Genomic DNA, 19,883 nt, shown 5'->3' on the forward strand with positions numbered 1-19,883 from the left:
ATGAATATGACAAGGAACATAAAAGTTTAAATGAAATATACAATGGATGTCGTTTTTTGCCATAAAGTGCCAATATAAAAACCTGAGAGTTGTTAAGTATAAAAACCTCTAATTCTCTATAAGTACACTGATTTGTTGAATATAATTTAGATCTTAACAGTAAATTATATGGTCATTATTTGTACCATTAACATACCATTTTCCTTAAAAAAAATTATAGCTATTTTTCTGTTTAAATTAAATACATTTTTACAGTGCTGACTTTCTGCATTACAGATACACTTCTGATCATTCTGATCTGTTGTGTTGTTGGTGTAAGTCTGATGATTGGAGCTGCAGTTCTGATTTTCTGTCTCTGCAGAAAACGCAAATGTGTGTGGATCATAAAGCTTACAATAGCATTCATGGCAAACAAACATTCTTCACTTTTGTCTATATTTAAATCACTGCTAATGAGAAAGAAACATCAAGTATCATTCTGTTTTTCAGCAGGTTTCATGAAAGCAGAAACAAATGAGACAGATGAAGAGAGCAGCATAAACTCCAGCAGCACATTTGAGAATGGAGAAGCTTCAATATTTCTGAATGGACTGAAGAAAAAGTGACATGCATGAGTTGCCTGATACCCATGGTCCTCACTTGTTCACACTCTAAAAAATGTTGGGTTGTTTTGAAAAAAAAACCAGCAGTTGGGTTAAAACAACCCATTATTTGGGTCATTTTTAACGCAGAAATGTGTTCTGTCCAATAGTTAGCCAGCCCTGGGTTAAAGACAACCCAATATTTTTTAGAGTGCAGTAATCAGGAGACTGATCAGAGAATCGCCATACTCACAAGGTCATTCCAGTAAACTGAAATGTTTGTGCAAAAACCAGGGAGCATTGAGGCTTTCTGAATGCATCCGAACGTTTTCAGTGGTGCCATGATGACCCGGATGGGAGTAAGGTTTAGGGGGGTGAGTGTAACAGAGGTTAGTTTGTGTGAGCTGTGCAGTGAGCATACCTCACTCCCTGACCTCATAGCCTTTAGAGCTCTCAACTCGCCCGCCTGATCGGCAGTTAGAATCCTAGTTGGGGCTAGTGGGACAGGTTAAACCAGTGGTCTCAAACTCCCGGCCCGCGGGCCATTTGCGGCCCGCCCTCCTCCTCTCTGCTGCCCACAGCAACTTTCAACAATATGACATTCTGCCCCTTAAATGTTTAAGGGTTCGTTCACATGTCGAGTCTAACAACGTGTGTTAAAAGGAGTCAAGGCGTTTTTTACTTTCTAAAGTTCTCAGGAGTGGAAGTTGTGCTCCATGGTGTCACCTGTTGCTACGCAGCCATGAGCCGCGAGCTCCGTGATGGCGAGGATAACAGAATGCGTGAATGGATTTTAATTCCTCATCTGAACCTCGCGTCAATCATATCATTGTGACCATGTGATCAGTTAATCTGGTTCGGAGTTTGTAGTGTTTGTTCAGATAAGATTTGTTACTTCCAGGTGGATACTCAGCTGTTACTCAGAGAAGAGCTGCAGCAATGTTCACACATCAACAAGTCATAGATTCTAATGGAGGCACCGCATAGATGCTTTTACAGCCCACTTGATCAAATAGCCTGCGCGCACGTTTCAGCAACAGAAGTGGTGTTATTCCTCAGTGGTTCTAACGTGTTAGCAACTCAGAAATTTTATTAAAACGAGTTCCAAGCATCAAAATGTCTGGTTGTTGCGTTTGGTTGCACTAATATAATATACTAATATACGTATATATGTATCTGGACACTTTATTTTTGGCCACCTGCCAACGTCTTCTATCCACTCCACTATACGTAGTACACAGATCTAGCTGTGTTAAAAAAGTTGATAAGAAAACTTTTTAAAATAACTTTGTCTGTGTTGCTTCACTGCTGATTCTTGCCGTACTTTCGTTGCCAAACTGTGTGCGCATACGCTGACACGTCATCATTGTGTACAAACAATAAAAGGGTCTATAAGGAGGCAGAGTTAAGAAAAGAGTAAAGATGAGGAAAACATACAATAGGATAAAAGTATGTATACTGCTATATATAATGAAGTATAATATATTTTTATGTAGCCTGCTATGCAATTACACATAGAGCAGTACTATTATACATTTTTTTTTCTGTTTAACTAGCTTATGTAACATTGACTACCCATTCAAAAGTTTTAGAATCACTTTCACTTATTCATATTTTTCCTCATATAATAGCAAATTCATCTATTCAATACTATGACTGAAAACAATCCAAAATAAATAAAACAGAAACACTTACTGATGGTATTTTTTTATAATAGTTTATAAATGTATACAGAAATTTAATTTGTTAGTTTAGTGCAAGGTTTTAATAGGCTTTAGTTATTAAAGATAGGATTAAGAAAATATTTTTCTTTTATAAAATAATGTATTTTAAAAAGATAAAACCACTGCTTATATATTGTCAAGTATTATTATACATTAAATAATAGAATTTAAACAGTACATTTACAGAAATATTGTACTTTTTTGAACCAAAAATAGCTCTGCGGCCCTCCAGTGAAATGTCAATCTGAGAAATGGCCCCAAGCCAGTTTGAGACCGCTGGGTTAAACTGATCAGCCAAATCTTGATTTGGGACTTTTATGATTATTTGTCTCATCTGTGTATTTAACGTGGCTTTGACAAAAGACTCGGGGAGGCATTCTTTAGCAAAATGTTCCCGCACAGTTTATGTGTGTGTGTGTGTGTGTGTGTATTTTGTTTCGCTCCCTGCTTTCCTTTTTCTGCCACTCCTTGTTAAATCTTTGTTCATTGGAGGTTTCTGCTGTTAATCATCATTGGCGAGGATGCACCTTGACCAATCAGAAGACTTCTGCCCATTTAAAAGGGGGCGGGTTTTCATTGTAATGAGAGCGAGAGAGCACCTGCAGCCAGCCAGACTCCAGCACGTGGGCACCTGTCCACTCGCATAATCTTTCACAGGTAGCCTTGTTCTAGGTTTTGTGTTTCTGTTTGTCCTCTTTGATCTGTTTTTGGTTATTTCTTATGTAAGAAAAAATGATGAGGACGTAGAAAATCTTGATGAAAGTAGTTTATTGTGGTAGCAGTGACAAAGCACGTCGTACTTTGGGTTCAGCGGAGTCAGATTGAACCCTGAGCAAAGTCAGTCTTAACACTTTATAGTTTCAAACCTGTTTTCCCACCCCTAATGCTAATGAAGTATCCCTTTAAATGTAAATTAAGACTAATACTACAAATGACCTCTATGTCTCCCACTGTGCCCAAATCCGTCATTGTAGTATCCAACTGTGTGCTCAACCAAGTGATCAGATAATGTTTAGATGGATGTCTTTCTATCATGAGCCCTCTTTGATCTGTGTTGGTTCAAGAAGTCTCACATTTGCTCCCATCCTACTAAGAAAATATTACTTCAGGTTATATTATTGTATTGCTTGAACTGAGATTACCTTTTATGATTATCAAGCCTTTTAGAGGGATGAGCTTTATTCAACAGCTAAATTGGAGTGGAATCTTTGTCAAGGCTGACTATAAATTCTTACACTTATAACAACTATCTGTGAATCACTTCTACGCTCAATCTAGTCACTTTGTAACTTCCCCAAGAGTGTACACCTGTTTGGCATGACAAGTAAACAACTGTAATGATCATTGTCTCTTATTACATATGGCATTTTGTTTGCATTAGTACTTTATTAATAAGTCTAATGAGGCTTTTGAGTACTTAACACTGGAGGCTGAACAAGCACATTCTAAAAACCAACAGATAGTCTATCTTTGTGGACAGAGTTATCTATAGCCAATGCTATGTGAGAATAAATGATCAGTATAAGATCTCAGGAAAAGGTGCAGGTAAGCGTTTAGTTTAGAGTTAAGTTAGGAGTGCTGCTTCTGTACTTTTGTTTTTAGTTAAGGGAGTTTAGTTTGGGCGTCGGATAAGCCAAAGCCTTTGGTTTTCTTTCTACATTTTACTTTTGGTAGTTAGTTTAGTTTTGGGGTTATTAGTTATTTGGGGGTTTTGGTTTGATTATTTCTTTTATTTGGCATCCCTCATCTTTTGCCCTTTTCCATTTAAGTTTATCTTTATCATGTGTGATTGTAAATAAAGATTTATTTGATGCTTTACTTGTCTCTGGTTTTCTGTGTATTGTTACAGTGGTAACAATTATCTCCCTTAAATGTTATATAAAACATCTCTAATAACTTACATATAACACGTAACAGTGTATCTTGAATTGCTAGGTATGATTTTGACTTTTATTTTCTTTGCTGATCTTATAGTTATGATTTATTGCGATCCAAAGAAATATATTCATAAGATATTATGAATATATTAAAACATAAGAGTTTTATAAAAGTTGAGCGAGCGAGCAAGCAAGCAGAGGATCCAATTGCAGTATATTTATTAAAGTTAAAACAAAACAAGTAAACATTATCCAAAACAGGAACAGGCAAACATGAGCAGGAAGGAAACATAACACATTTACATTTAACAAACAACATCAGACTAAGCAAACACTGGGGTTAAATACACAAAATAATCAGTGAGGGGGAACAATCAGCACACAGACCAATGAACAAAAGAACCACTCAGTACTACAAAAATGGAAGACACAGCGAGAACTTTAAAATAAAAGACATGACCAGGGAAACAGGACAGGACTGATCATGACAATATGAAGGTTAAAACTGAATATATTTCCAAATTCAAAATATACATGTTTGTAGTTTTGTCGTTCTTTTGTTCATTGGTCCTCGTGGTGATTGTTTCCCAGGTGTGTCTTGTTATCTCTTTTAGCTTGAGTGTATATATAACCCTATTGTTTCATTTGTCCTTTGTGTAGTGGTGGGCAGGGCGAGGCTTCGTGAAACACTGAAACAGTTGAATCAATTGTGCCGTAGGCTACACTCTAAAAAAATAATCCGTAAAAAAACGGATAATGTCCTGGCAGAAAATTACCGGCACCTTTTCCGTTATGTTTACAGAATTTCTGTTTATTCAAAAACTGAACATTCTGTAGATTTATAGAACACTGTCCGTAAATTTACAGAGCATTTTCCGTAGCCTTTAGGGGCACTTCAATCTGCCTATGAAACGCAACAATGGTGACAATCAACAACAAAGCTTCATGCCGTAATGCATGCTGGGTACCAGGATTGTAGAAAACTCTCCTAACATTTACTCTCACCATTGTTGAGATTTGTATCCAAAGTGTTGATGTCTCTGAAGCAAAAACCACAGCTGACAAATTTGCAGCCACCTTATTCAATACAGTGTGTTTTTAGATCAGCATAGAGTGTCACTTTTATACATTTCAGTTCATTATTCTTATTTTATCATTTCGTAATTAAATGTTAGGCAGCATAACATAAAAACAACCAAGCTTACATGACATCATAGACAATTCTCCTTCCTCAAGCAACAAACAAGTTGTAATTGCTACAAGCAAAAACACTGTTGCAATGCTGAAAGAGCAGAATCAGTTCTGTGAAGGTCAAGGGACAAAAGCCTAACTAAAGGGAATACTAATCACCATAGTGGTGACTTCAAATTAATCTAAAACAAACACAAACTGGAGATTTAATGTGATAAATGTTGTGGTAAATATCCATTTGACTTACACGTCACATCAGAAAGAAGATTTGTCTACTAAATCACATGTGTGGATGCTGGAATAGCTTAACACTTGTATCTTGTTCTTACAGCATTTGTTTAGAAGTTAAACATCATCCGTGTTAGAAAATAACTCTGCAAGCAAGTTGTAATTTTAGGTTTCAAACAGAGATGGTGATAGAGAGGCAAAAGTGAAAGATTGCAGCAGGAGTTGTTGCACCCATAATAGAACATGTTATTAAAAAAAAACAGATAAATGCCCGTAAAACATAAATACGGAAAATTCCTTCATATTTACACAGTACTTTGTCCGTTTTTTTTACGGATTTTTTTTAGAGTGTATGTTTCGAGGCTTCGCCTCCACAGTGACACCTAGCGGTCATTTGCATGTCTTTACAGTCTTGGCAAGATTTTAGACGAATGCTGACAAATTGTATCCCACATTTTGTTTGTTTGACAATTCAATTCAATTCAATTCAATTTTATTTATATAGCGCTTTTCACAATACTCAATTGTTTCAAAGCAGCTTTACATTAATAGAAGCAGTAAAAGCACAGAAAAACGACAGATAGCATAACATAATACACAATAGCATAAGCAGTCAAATTTGCTGCGGCTATGACGCGACATTATGAGCGAGCATATTACTAATGTAACGTCTAGAAGAAGAAGCTAAGTTAAGCCCAAGCAGGCTACCTCCCCGGGGTAAAAAACCCCCTAGGAAAAAAAAAAACCCGGGTTGTTTAGCCGAGGAAATAAAAATAAAAGTCCTAGGAGGGAAAAACCCTTGGGAGATATATATGTATATACACACATATAAACGGATAAGGAGCTTAAGCGGAGATTAAGCAGAGATTAAGCAGAGATTAAGCGGATATTAAGCGGGTCCTGCCGGTGGTCGTTGGTCAGGCATCAGCTGGGCATCACATTGAAGGACGACCAGTAGATCAGAGGTGTGCCGACTTTCACATCTACCGGAACTGGGTCTGTTTGTCCCATTGTCCTCAGGGTCAATGGGACCCAGGGACGAGACAGGGAGAGAAAAACAAAATCATATTAGCGTAGGGGCCGTTCACATGTAATGCAAGTGTCACACAGTGATGTGGTTTAATCAGCTTAGTTTCAGACAGACTAACTATTGAGGCATAATTGTTTTATCCACAGTTGAGGACACAAGTGACAGAATAGGAGAGTGGCTCGATTCCTATGCAAGGATCTTAGGATCGAACCGGGGGAAACACATGAACTACGTCATCTTAATGAAATCAAGTGTTGTTGTTTTTTAACATCTGTTTGACAACTTCATGAGCTTTTAGGCTCATAATTTTCAGTAACTATAGGCAAAAACGCATCTATGAGGGTATGCACATGACGTCACCGTCAGTGAGAGTGACTGTGCCAGAGCCGGACAGTAACGGAGTACATTTACTTGAGTACAGTACTTAAGTACAATTTTGAGGGATCTGTACTTTACTCGAGTATTATTTTTGGGGAGTACTCATGACTTTACTCAAGTACATTTGAGAGGCAAATATTGTACTCTTTACTCCACTACATTTCTATCCATAACCGTAAGTACCCGTTACTTTTAAAAAAAAAAAAGGAAAAAAGAAACATCTCAGAAACCCTCGATTTGTTGTTTCTCTTTTCTCAAACGTGATTGGATTGTGCAGGCGCCACTGATTGGGACAGCCTATCAGCTATCACCTTCAGCTTTCCGCCAAAGTCCCAATAGTCAGATTTAGATAAGAGAAGAAATCATGGACGAAACAATGGATGTGAAGACACAGCAGGTCCATCCTGGGAATGTGACAACCCGTGGCTCCACCTCGCCAGACTATTTTAATTTTCTAAACAAGTTAATGATAGTTTTCGCTTTAAGTGTTTGCTGTGTTTACCAAAACAAAACTTCATCACCGCTTACAAAAATTCAACCCCTTGAGAGCGTCAGGGATCACTGGTGATCCCGGATTATTGTTGTTCAAAATTCATTACTCTTCACAACATCACACTCTTACTTGATCTGGACAAACTCAGCATTACAAGACAGCTTTAAGACTCCAGCTTCAACATTTGACCACTGTTTGTTATTAAACTGGTTTGCAGTGACATTCATTTCTTAATTTATGCCAGGAGTGCAAAATAATTAATCTGTAACGTTCGTTATTTTGAATAGAAATCAACACTCATTAAACATTCATTCTCGTCTTCTCCGGTTTATTTGTGTTCAAATACATAAAATATACAGAATCCGCCAGGGCTATTAGTACAATGGTGTGCATATTTGAAGAAATAATGATTAATTATCACATGTTAGTAAAATAAGATTTCTATTCATTTTCCACTGAATTATGCGATTTGAAGAGCTCAAAGAGCGAACGGAGTGAGATGTGTGTCTCCTCTTCCTGATTCGTGTCAGATTTGACCTCAGAGCTCTATCATTTGCTGTACAGCTGTCAATCATCTCACATGGTTCAACGTGCACTGTGGCAGTAGTAATGCATAATTTAAAAATGTACTCTTGTACTCTTGATACTCAAGTACTTTTAAAAACAAGTACTTTTTACTTTTACTTGAGTAGACATCTGACTGCAGTACTTTTACTTGTACTTGAGTAAAATTTAGCAAGAGGTAACTGTACTCTTACTCAAGTAATGAAGCTGTGTACTCTGTCCGCCTTTGGTGGTTACGCCCACTGAGTGGCAAAAGACAGAGTGGCAGGATTTTAGTACAGCTTGACATCGGCGAAAACACGGTGAAAACACGTTGAAATGAGAAACAGCTGTTGTGTGATAGACTGTTCTAACAGATTAACAAGAATTCAGAGCTATCGTTTTACAGACTGACAAAAAACCCCGAAAGAAGAAGTAAATTGATCGTTCATTCCAATGTCCACAGACCGCAGGTGGGTGATAAGTTGCTAGGGTCACAAAGCAGAGGTTTTACTTTCTAAGTATTTTTCAAGTATTTGTATTTTATCCGTGTTTTTCTTTGGAAAACATACATTACAAAGCATATTATCATAATTTTTACTCTATACATTTCATAAATAATACGTTTTTGTTTTACATTTAATATTTAAGTACATTAACATACTTTTTCCCAATACAAACATCCAAATAAAGCACAGATGGATGGAAAATGTAACTAATGTAACTAAGTATTGTCCACCTCTGCTATCAAGTCCAGCTAAATTCAATTTAAGCTGATAATAGTCAGTTGTACTGGAATTTTCGCAGCAGCCCCTATGAAAACCAGCCATTTTGTTGCATGTTTTTTTCACTCAACCGGGCAAGCTCTCGCGTAGTCACGTGGAAAAGTGACGTCAAGGCATTTATTGATTATTGGTGTCTGCGTGGACTCGCGATGGGCATTCAAATTACGCTTACACTGTAAAAAATCCAATTAATGAAATGTTGGAAGGGCAAAAATATATAAGTTAAACCAATTTTCTTGTTTGGGCTTAGTTGAGTAGACATATTATTTTAAGTCTAGATAAATCTGTGTTTAAAACATTAAGTGAATGGTTATTTCCAAATTCAGTCAACATTCAGAATGGCTATATTGACTGAACTAATTAAGACAAATCAGGTAAATATGTGGACTTATGACAGCTATGTTTCCTGACAACAAAATGCTCATAATATTACTGTTATTTGGTAACAAAATGTAATTGTAAGAGTTGTTCAGGCGTGAATGTATGTGCTTAAAGTTTAAATATGCGGTCGGTTAATATAGATAGCGTCTATTTAAAAATGTGCTCGGACACTTTCGGAGTCGGACGGAGAAGAGCTCCAGAAAATCACAGACACTTAAGCGCTCACACCCCGCCCAGCGCAGCCTCGCCTCGGCAAGCCCATCAGAAATCGACTGCTGGCTCTGATATCTCTGTGGCGTTTAAACATGCGATTTAATTCATTTTAATTTCTTATACTTAATAATAAAAGGGTTATGTTTTAAATCATATTTTAGGATTGCACTTAAATGATATCGCTGTTGAATGATATTTCATATCTTTCACATTTGTTATAACTGGGCTGCGTACTGCCTGCGAATTTGAACTTCAGAGCTGAAGGAGCGAGTGGAGAAATAGTCCCAATATCATAACTAGGGTTGCCAACCGTTCCGTATAATACGGAATCGTCCCGTATTTGACACATAAAATTCTTGTTCCGTATTGAACTGATACGGAACGCAGTTTGTTCCGTATTTTATGAAAATTAATTCAGTGCAAATATATGACAGACACATAGCTTCTAATATGTCAGCCATGAACGAAGACCGCGTCATTTGTATAAGAAAACCCTGACGGTGCGGTCATTTCTCCCTCTGTTTGTCTATGATCAGCGCAGCGTTTTTAACATCTTGCAGCCCCATCAGGGAATGCCCTTTTAATTGGTCGTTTCAGTCATTGTGATGTCACGTATCATAGCAACGATGACGACAAGTGTCAACAGCGGGAAATGTAAAAATGACTGCATCCGAGCAGCCGGCGAAAAAGAAACGAGCACAAAAATATAAAATTGAATGGGAAAATGATTACCTGTGGCTGGAATGCGTGAGGGGCAATGAATACAAGGCCAATTGTACCATATGCCGTCGCGTTTTTTCTGTTTGTCACGGCGGAGTGTGTGATATAAAGCAGCACGCATGAGGAGATAATCACAAGAGGAGTGAGAGGCTGCGGGCACAGGATGGAGCTATGTCAAGGTTCATTGTCCGTCAGTCGTCTCCAGAGGCTCATATGGTATGTAGTTATGTGGATTTTTAAAACTCAAATATAGTTGATAAGAAAGTGATAGGCTAAACCTGTACTATCTCTCCAGTGCTCTCCCTCTTTCCTGTGTCCCGCTCCCCCTCGTCTCATAATGTGTCAATCATTTCTGATGGGTTTCTTATTAAATAATTATGGATTTAGATAGCTCAAGGTTTAAAAAGGGGTGGGGTCTTTGAAGAGGGCGTATTATAAACTTAACAAAACCATGGTTCATTGTTGGCAAAATGATCATGATAGCCTTTATATTTCACATCTATGTGGTTCAGTCTTGTATACTTATTAGGCATACTTTGCTATTCATTAAATATTTAGGCCTAAGAAGTTGTATGAAATATATGTATCTAAATTTATTAATTAGTTTCCACTATTTTCACCAGAAGTATTCATTTAAGGGGGGTTATTATTTTTTTTCAAACACCCCCCCCCCCCCCCCCCCGGCGTTCCTTATTTCCATTTCAGAAAGTTGGCAACCCTAATCATAACAATCTTAAAACGTCTAAATATACCCGTGTGTGTACCCGTGTGCGTGCGTGCGTGTGTGCGCGCGCGTGCTCGCGCGTGTGCATGTATGTATGTATGCGCGTGTGTCTGTGTATTTTGAATTTAAAATGTTTTAACTCGGAAGGATCTGGATCACAGGTCATTTCATCTGAGATCAATCCGCACGCAACAGCTGAAATCACTTACTGTTTCACACAAGGAAGGACACAAGTCAGCCGTTTCCTGAAGTTCACGTCAGGTAAGTTAAGTGTTTGTAATTAAATGTTAATTTTAGAATATATTAATTGGCAAAGACGCAAATACTCGACGTTTTTGTAATTATATTTTTGAAAAGATATATTAGAAGTGTGTTATGTTATGTGACCGAAGTAAAGTGGAGCTATTTTAGTTAAGATAAAAAGCCTGGATATAGGGTTGGTTTACCGGACAGAGTTTAGAACTCGGTCTTTATTATAATTGGGACATTTTTACAAACAAACCTTATATAATACAATACTGGCGTGCATTTTGAGACAAAACAATAGCACTCATATGTTAAGAGATGTCAATAAGTTATTTTAGTCAGTGAAAAGCCCTGTCCGAGAAAACCGCCCAATAGTGTTTAATGTGTGATGTCTGAGGGAAATTTGGCCTAACGTTATTTAGGGAATAAAGTCTTTCACCGTCAAACTTTATTATATTAAACATGTTATTTATGTATGTGTGTGTGTGTTTATATTCCTCTGTTTATCAAACCAGAGCGGAGATGATGTGAGAGGCAGACCCGAGACATAGCGAGACAGTCTCCGCTTGGACTGGCTGAGGAAAGTCTCCTAAATGGCCCTGGAGATGTTCTGACTGACTTTGGAGGCTTTTTGGACTGTTTTATGCCCTCTATTTAAAGAAGACTTAATTCTGTATGTATAGTCTGTATGATAAGTGAATAAGTGAATAAAAAGCTTTTGTTTTTATGTGACTGAAGTTAATTATTTTGTTTACAACACCAGCATAAATTATTTGATAAATAATTTAAAAATGTTATTAAAAAAATCCCAAATAATAAATATTAATTGAAGTAACACATAAAACATTGAGTGAATACTTAAATTTTAATTGACAGAGTCTTTGCTGTAAGTTTTTAAAGATTCAACTGATTAAAACATTTTAGTTGAATGAACTATAAAGCTAATTGAGCCAACATACTTTTTTATATTTGAGTCAAATTTGGGCCAACTAAAAAACATCAATCCAGGTAACACTTTGGTGACAGAAATTGAGTGAACGTAAAATTTCTGTGGAACTAGTTACTAAAAAATAATTCATTGAGCCAACAATTTATTTTTTACAGTGTACGTATGAGGGACAAAAGAGGCAACGTCCGTTCAGATCTATGATTGGTTGAACATTTTTTGGTCCTACGCCTTTCACAGATGACATACATTTTTTTACAAATACATTTAAACAACTTAACACAGTGATTGCTATCAGGATGTGAGGAGATTTTTAACCAGCATAACTAAAAATGTTTCAGGATCAAATCTGTTACCCTACCTTTAATGTTTTAATGTGATAAAAGCAGTTTCACTCTCATTACAATTTTACACAGTTTTCATGTTAAATGTATGGTTCAGGATATCAGTGTAATAAATTAAACATAAAGTCAGTTATGAAGTCTAATTCTTATATTAGAAAACTGGTGCTCTTAATATGACATTGTGTGTGTTGTATCATACTCACACATAAAGTACATACCCACTGTTGTAGTGGTGCCTGGAGAAGTGGGTATAGGCCCTGTCCCAAATGGCGCACTTCATGTGGATTTTCAGTCTCGTGGCCTTAAATTGCACGTGCTCGCTTAGTCCACGAGTCCGTAGAGTGTCCCATCTGTCATTTTTACGCTTTGAAGTGTGCTCATCAGCGCCTCCTTTGCCCCCTTGATGCGGTCTTCAGCGAAGCCCGCACTGCAGCAGGCTTCGCGCACTTTACCAACCCAGAAGTCCTTGCGAAAGAGCAATCAGACCAATCAGACGACGGAAGGGAGGAGCTCACACTGACGGGCAACTTCTCTACCTATTTCCGGTGTGACGCTCGAGTCTGTCCCAAAATACGACTCCGTTGCACCCACGTGGACTCGCATTAAGGGTCCCTTAAGTCTGGAATACGTGATGTCATCAAAGTGTGGACTCTGAGGAGGACCACAAGTCCAGAGTGTGCCATTTGGGACAGGGCCATACTCTTAAAGTCGCCATGAAACGGAAGTAGCGATTGCCTTATTTTCCCCGTGGTGACGTATATATCAATGAAACGGCTTTTGAGATGAAATAAGGCAGGGCTGGATTTGAATTTGTCCATTGAGATCTGATTGGATCGTTTGAAGTTGGGTCGTGTTGCTAATTGCTAATCGCTGCGATCTTCTCCCAGACCCCGCCCACCTGCCATACTTTTGACCGGACGTGAAGAGAGATCGTTTTGAGGAGGGAAGGAAATATGTGTTTTTGATTAAAGATTATGAGCACACACAAATTTTAAAAAAATAATGAAGCTCACAGATAAGTCATTTGTTAATAATACCACAATATTAAAAATATATGTATATATATATAGTTTTTCATTTCAATTTCATTGCGACTTTAAGTTATGTCCCATTATACCTGCATATACCCTGCACTACACCACTGTACATACCTTTGCGTGCAGTTTGATGTTGTGTCAAGCTATGCAGACTGGTGTATGACATCAGTAACATTACCATGTATGATTCAAAAACAAACAGATAATTCCGCGCACCCACCACGCGGCAACTCGCCGATCTCGCCGATCCTATGACGCCGACCACACCTTACATCAGTGAGGCACTATGGTTCAAAAAGACTTCAAGCTGGTTAATGTTATGAAGCTTATGCTTTGACTGGATTAGATTAGTGGATTAGTGTTTAAAAGTACGCTGTTTATGGTGCACATCCACAAAGGGAGTTAAACTTTCTGTAACTTAGTTGAAAACTTAGCAGAAATCTTGCTTTTTATGCAGATAGATGCACATTGTATATTTATGTTGTATAAAGACTTAATATTATGTAGAGTGCGTCATATAGAAAGCGCTTCAGTTTGTGTTTATTAACCCTTTAGTTTCACTTCATCACGCAGCTTTTCCTGTTAGAGGTTTCTGTTAAATGGTTCATGGTTCTGTCATAGTTTCTTCAAAATTAAGTTTTATTTGAGTGTTTTTAATAAAAATAATTGCCACGCCCCCAGTTAATCGAGTACTTGTTCTTCAGACCTATGGATTAATCGAAATGAAAAAATGAGACAAATGCCCATCCCCAACTTCTGAATTCATCCCTGTTTGGATCCCAAGGAATGATTGGGGCTAGGCTAAATGCTAACACATTCACATTCACTGTACAAAGATTAGTGCACATTTTGAAAAAGATTGAGGTAAGTTGAGATAAGAACTAGTAAAATATTGAAAAACTGTGATGTTTTCCATTTATGACATACAGTAAGAGATATATTTATATGGCGAACACAGAATTTGGTCTGCATGGATATTGAAATCTGTGACTTTTAAATTTAGACTTATGAGTAAATCTGAGCAGAGATATAATGTTGAGATCTCTTCTGAAAAGTTATAGTATGAAGTGATGAACGCTCATATTTTTCTGTTTTTAAACAGTATTATAATTTTATTTTGTATGTAATGTCTCATTATTTTTTATTTTTTCTAACAGTTTCTTATCAAATACTTCAATAAACAAGTCTCATGTTACAGTCTCATTGTGTTTTCAGGATTCAGACAGAAATAGATGAAGCATGTGCATGTGTGTGCGTTCACGCAAGCTTTTGCAGTAGGTGGGGGTGAACACATTTTTAGATATTTTCTGTCACATTACACATTGTGTTTAGTTCTTCACACGCACTGCTGCAGAATATGATTGCTGTAATAGTTTTAATGTATTTATGTTTGTTACATTGGGACGGTAAGTGAAGTTTTTTTTATTACACATTCTTCCACTAGCAACACGACTGCTTTCCCTCACATGTTTGCAATATCTACATTCTCTGATAAATTTAAATGAATCTTGTTATATAATGTGGATAAGTTGAATGTTGTGGGCATTTTTTAAACTAATTCGAACTATCACTATTTCTGAACCACAAAAACATTATCTTCAGTAAAGGGCTATGTGGTATTTGGAAAACTATAGTTATTGTTTAATAAACCCTGACACTTTCTATAATGTCAGTAATGTTTGTGTTTGTGTTTTTCAGGTGTGTTTGGTGATGAAGTGAAGTCAGTGTCAGTGATGGAGGGAGATTCTGTTACTCTTCACACTGATCTTACTGAAATACAGACAGATGATGTGATGGAGTGGATGTTTGGTGTTGAGAGTCCAGATGAGATTATAGCTGAATATAACAGAGAAGCAAACACAACATCATTTAATGATGAAAGATTCAAGAATCATTTAGATCTGAATCATCAGACTGGAGATCTTATCATCACAAACATCACAAACAAACACACTGGACTTTATAAACTAGAGATCATCACAAATACTGTCATTGATAAACATTTCAGTGTTACTGTCTATGGTGAGTTGAGAAACACAGCTGTTTTCTTCAAGTTTCTAATATCATCATTATCAAAAAAGACCATACAATATAATTAATAAATAAATAAAAGGTGTGACATTATCTTCTGTGTAAGGAAACAAACCCACAAAATGTTTTATAAATGTTTTTCAGCTCATCTTCCTGTTCCTGACATCAGCAGTAACTCTTCACAGTGTTCTTCATCATCATCATCAAACTGTTCATTATTGTGTTCAGTGTATAATGTGAGAGATGTGAGTCTGTCCTGGTACAAAGGAAACAGTTTATTGTCCATCATCAGTGTGTCTGATCTCAACATCAGACTCTCTCTATCTCTGGAGGTTGAATATCAGGATACAAACACATACAGATGTGTACTCAACAATACCATCACAAACCAAACTCAACATCTCAACATCAATCATCTCTGTCAGATCTGTTCAAGTGAACTCATTGAATGTTTGTACATTTTGCTTTATATTTCCAAATTGTTTGTTATTAAAAATTTTTAAACACATCATTTTCTTTATTTTCACCTTCTTTTACAGTTGGTGTTTGCAGCTGTTGTGGTTTTACTGAAGCTGTGATTCGATTGGTCGTCTCTGCTCTGGTGGGTGTGGCTGCTGTTGCTGTTCTGGTTTATGACATCAGAACTTAATGAGAATCACAATCAGCATCTGACAATAAAGATGTTAATGCTCTTATTTCTTTCAGAATATTTGTAAAACAATTGTAAAATCTTGTCTTTGTTCAAATTTAATGTCTATTAAAAGATTATTCCAGGATTTTTCTTCCCTCTCATTGAGGTGGTTTCTCAGACAGGGTTTAAGTTTAGTTAAGTTTAAGTAAGATTTTAGAGTACATTGCTTGTTTAATCTGTCTTAATTGAAAACAACGTGCACTCATATATCTTAAATATCAGTGCCACTATTAAATCTTAAGATGCAGACCAGTAATGATTTTGTAAGGTGTGTTTGTAAAATCTACTCAAATGTTCTAATATAACTAAAGCCAATTTAAGGGCCTCCACTCAGAGGACACAACAAACTTTCAAAGGAGGCAAGATGACTTAAAAATATTATAATATCTAAAACAGCTACAATAACAATGTATCTATTTTGATATAATCTTTAAATTGTGTACAATCATGAGGGGTCTTGAAGGCATAAAGCTTGAGATTAAGTGATGAAGAATAAATGTGACACAGAGTCAAAGTAAAAGTTGTTGTGGTTTCATCAGTTGTGTGGTCTGATCTGTCAAATGGACAAATAGTTCATCTATTAATGTGTCTGTGGTGAGTTTGCGTGCATAGTTTTCTGGTGTAAAGTTTGTTCTGTTTCACTCATCATCTTCATTATATGCACTTTTACTGAGACATGAAACACTAAATGCTTTAACATATTTTAAAACAATCAAAGAAGTTTCACAGGTCAGAGGTCAAATTAATTTTCACCCATCAGATATTAAAGTATATATATATAAAGAGACATTTAAAAGACATTTCACAACAAAAACAAACTTTAGTTATATTAGGACATTTAAGTAGTCTTTACCAACACACCAAAAATATTACTGGTGTTTATCCTTAAACAAAATAATGCCACTGATATTTAATCTATGTGAATGCAAGTTGTTATCAATTAAGACAGACTAAACAAGCATTTTACATGGGACTAGATTTAAACCCTGTCTGGGAAACCACCACAATAAAAAGGGAGACAACGCCCCAGAAGAAGCTTTTTAAACATGTCCATTATTTAATAAAGACAACATTAAACAAAGATAACATTTTAAATCAAATATTCTGAAAGAAATCAGAAGATTAAGATCTTTATTGTTTCATAATGACTCTGTCAGATGCAGATTGTGATTCTCATCAAGATCTGATGGCATAAACTAGAACAACAACAGTAGCCACACCCACCAGAACGGACACGACCAATCGAATCACAGCTTCAGTAAAACCAAAACAGCAGCAGACATCAGCTGAAAGAAATGAATAAAAAAATATTTGGTTTAAGTAACATTTTACAGTTAAGAGCAAATAAAGACAAAAAAAATTTAAACACGAACTGAAGTCACTTGAACACGTCTGACAGTGATGAGTGATGTTGAGATGTTGAGTTTGGTTTGTGATGGTATTGTTGAGTACACATCTGTATGTGTTTGTATCCTGATATTCAACCTCCAGATGAAGAGAGAGTCTGATGTTGAGATCAGATACACTGATGCTGGACAATAAACTGTTTCCTTTATACCAGGACAGACTCACATCTCTCACATTTAACACTGAACACAATAATACACATCTTGATGATGATGATGAACATTGTGATGAGTTACTGCTGATGACAGGAACGGGTAGACGAGCTGGAAAACATTTATAAAACACTGTAAATGTCACCCTTTTATTCATTCATTCATTACATTTCATGCTCATTGATTGCTTGCATTTTTAATACTATTGCTATGATAATGATGATATTTGAAACTTGAAGAAAACAACTCACCATAGACGGTAAGATTGAAGTGTCTGAAGATGACAGAAGGTTGTCTGTTGATCTCTACTTTATAATGTCCAGTGTGTTTGTTTGTGATGTTTGTGACGATGAGATCTCCAGTCTGATGATTCACATATAAATGATTCTTGAATCTCTCATCATTAAATGATGTAATATTGTCTTCTCTGATGAATTGAGCTATGATCTCATCTGGACTCTCAACACCAAACATCCACTCCATCTCATCTTTAATCTGTATTTCAGTATCAGTGTATAAAGTAACAGAATCTCCCTCCATCACCGACACTGACTTCACTTCAGCACCAAACACACCTGAACAACACAAACACAAACATTACTGACATTATAGAAAGTGTCACCTGAAGAACCTGAAATATGCAACTTTAAAATATTAAAGAGATCCACGTGTGTTTGTATTTTTTCTTAATATAGTGGTCAATGCAAGTTTAAGCAGCAACCACAAGAATTAAATGCATATAAAAACTAAAACATCACTTACCGTTACAATGCAATAAATATAAATAGAGTAAAACTATTACAGCAATCATATTCTTCAGCAGTGTGTGTGAGAAACTAAACATCATCTGTAAAGTTAAAATCAGTAAAGTCCTCCCCAACACTACAGCCAATTACGTGAACACACACACATGCATGCGCTTCATCACTTTTTGTTTGACGTGAGTTAAGAGACGGCACAAGAGATTTAACATCAAAAGATCTGAGAAAAAAAATAAACAAAAATAAAAACACACACATGACATAATAATTGAAATACAATGAGAGTATAGAGATAAAAAAACAAATCAATAGCATTTAGTTAAAATGTTCTGAAAAATCAAGTGATGCCTATGCGACTTAAGACCGGTTTTGAGGTCCAGGGTCAAATATGTTGCATTGTATGCTTATGGCGTGTTTTCTTTTATATATGTAATGAATTTTATTGTAATCATTGACTTAGCATGCTGCTGTTTTCTACGGTATGGTGCTTTGGCACTGTTCGGTTGAGCTGGTGTTGCAGGGACTGTTACATGTGTGCAGTCGACATTGTTAAGGGTTTTATGCTGAGTATTTTCTTGTTGTTGATTGGCCTACGGCGCGCTATGCCCATTTTCGATGCGCTGTTATTCAATATTTTCCCAACCTGCTGTAATGCTTTTTCATCTGATCTTTTGTCCCCACCACTTTTCAACACAAACTGACGCCCCTGCCTATCCATTATAATATGATCAGATTATCTAATTGTACTTATAGGTGAGAATCATCTTTGACCTCTGACCTGTGACACTTCTGTGACTGAAACCACGAGTATTCATGGATGCACAGTTTTATTTCTCAGTAAATGAGTTTTGGGTATAATGCAGAAATAAAGATGAGTGGAACAGAATGAACTTTACACACGCAAACAAACCACAGACACATGAAGTGTTTTTCCACTGGACAGATCAGACCACATGTGTGATCAGACCACAATGAGTTTTACTTTAACTTAGTTAACACATTCAGTCTTCATGATAAAAACACATCCGGACTTCTTTTAGTCTAATTTTTCTGCTTCTGTATATCTATCTACAGCTAATGTATTTTAGTTATTATAATATCTACTAAACATTTACCAGATTCACTAAAGCATTCTCTTCATGTGATGATAAACACATACTGTATGAGTCCTAAAAACCTCAACTGTCTGTGACGTTGTTACAATTAAACACATAACTTATAATTTAACACATATTTGATTTAATTTCACATTATATACTCCTGTTCAAAGGTTCACTTACTTTCTTAAATGTAGGATAACGTACTAATGTATATATATTTCATCTCTTCTCATCATTTTATCACTCAGTCTTTTAAGGTCTCATTCTGAAGTGATTTTTAAACAATATTAAAGGAGTTCA

At 36.3% G+C, this 19,883-nt stretch overlaps 1 long non-coding RNA gene across 1 annotated transcript; it reads left to right on the forward strand.

The window, feature by feature from the left end:
- Positions 1–273: 273 nt before the first annotated feature.
- Positions 274–4,121, forward strand: LOC141363016 (uncharacterized). The gene is made up of 2 exons (XR_012368528.1): positions 274–372; positions 490–4,121. It is a non-coding gene; the product is annotated as an uncharacterized lncRNA (long non-coding RNA).
- The last annotated feature ends 15,762 nt before the right edge of the window (positions 4,122–19,883 follow it).

The sequence above is a fragment of the Misgurnus anguillicaudatus genome, unplaced genomic scaffold (assembly GCF_027580225.2).
Source record: "Misgurnus anguillicaudatus unplaced genomic scaffold, ASM2758022v2 HiC_scaffold_31, whole genome shotgun sequence".
In the NCBI taxonomy this organism is placed as follows: Eukaryota; Metazoa; Chordata; class Actinopteri; order Cypriniformes; family Cobitidae; genus Misgurnus; species Misgurnus anguillicaudatus.